The sequence below is a fragment of the Anas acuta genome, chromosome 27 (genome assembly GCF_963932015.1).
Source record: "Anas acuta chromosome 27, bAnaAcu1.1, whole genome shotgun sequence".
Lineage (NCBI taxonomy): Eukaryota > Metazoa > Chordata > Aves > Anseriformes > Anatidae > Anas > Anas acuta.
This window is the reverse complement of record NC_089005.1, coordinates 3,041,908-3,043,624: the sequence shown is the minus strand read 5'-3', so window position 1 is coordinate 3,043,624 and position 1,717 is coordinate 3,041,908.

Below are 1,717 nucleotides of genomic sequence, written 5' to 3'. Positions count from 1 at the left end.
CTTGAGGCTCGCTTAGCACAGACAACATTTTAATAACAGTAACACAGAGCAACCATTACCTGACTCCATATCGTTACTGAATATCAGAATGGAATGTCAATAGTAGGATCTCACACCTCCAAATCCCAACTTTTCATCAGTTACACGGCCTTAAGCTCACAATAAAAACATGGTTGGCCAGGGAAACATCTAGTTATAGATGACATGACATCACCACGTTATAGATGACAACCTTTATGGTGGAAAGCATAGCTGACAGCTAGGAAATAACAACCCAGCCCATGCTGCTGAATGCTGAACCCACCTTCTGTCCAGTTTTCATGTTAACCTACCAGTAATGATAAGAGGAATGAATGAACACAGCAACACATTCCCCAGCTAGCACAGCGTCTCCCTTCCGACAAGTATATTTCAAATACTCATGAGTTTTTAACCATAACAGACCAACTCCACAGAGTTGAAAGCTGGAGAAATTCCACTTGGACAAAATTAAATCCACTGCAGTATTTCAGGCCAGCTAAGGTTTTGCTAAGCCAGGCTCTTTTGTTTCACTGGTTGGTTGTTTTTTTTACAATTAAATTGTCATTTTGATAAAATTCACGATCACACTGCGTTGTTTGGTGTTGACACGAAGCTGAAGAGCTGCTGTCTGCTCCCTCACGGGTAGTTTTTCCCTCATTACAGCTGCTGAGGTGGAGGCAGCTGGCAGCAAAAGCTAGCTCGTGATGTTAGGTTTTTATTAATACTACCTACCCTTAGTTGTGACACTTCTTTATCATCACGTTGCTACTGGAAATCACACTGAGCTAGCTTGAGATGAAACATTTGCTATTTATTAGTGAATCAAGTAACAGTATCAAAGTTTATTGGCCCCATGCCTCTTAAATCAAATATCCCATATGTTGGCAGCTCCCATGATTTATCCTTGAGAGAGACCACGCTATCTGGACTCCAGCTCAGGGATTCCAAAATGCTACTTCAGTTTCAGGAATGTTCCGCGTTTCCCCTGAGAGTCATAAAAATCTCAAACTAATGGTGCTATATCCGGAGATGTAGTGGAGGAGGAGGCTGGTAGGGAGAATATTACCAGTTAGCCTTATTTTTTAAAAGTATTTCTTTCCTTGGGCATATGTAAAAGGGAGGACAAACCAAATCTGCTGGTTACAAGCGGTACTGTTAATCATATTTATCTTGACTTTTGGAAAAACAACTCTTTTCCAGTTTCAGTAGTCCTCATTCAGAACACCATCACAGCAAAATCACTTTCTGCGTAGGAAAATCTCTCTTAAATCACTTTTTATCAGTACTTAGCTCAAGCACTGCTGTGTGGTAGCCTGTGAGGCAGCTGTATTTAATCACCAGACTGTGTTTCTGGTGTTCTGCCTGTCTTTGCCTTGCTCCAGAATCAAGCTCCTATTTACCTACCTCAAGAAAGGCATGTGACATTTTGATGCTAACAAACATCACAAAACGTGGAGGCAACAAACTGCAATTGCTGCTTGCTTAAATTCACTTGCTGCCACTCCTCTTAAGGAAAATAATATTCAGAACGTGCTCAGTAAACCAAGTAGCTGGTTTGGTCTCAGGGTTTTCAAGCAGAATAGGCATGGCAGGAAAACTTGGAATAACCAGCCCAGGAGGAATTTCATTGCAATGTTAATAGAGAACTTGTTTCAGACAGTTCAAATGGGATAAATTCATGCCCTCCCCCTCGTCA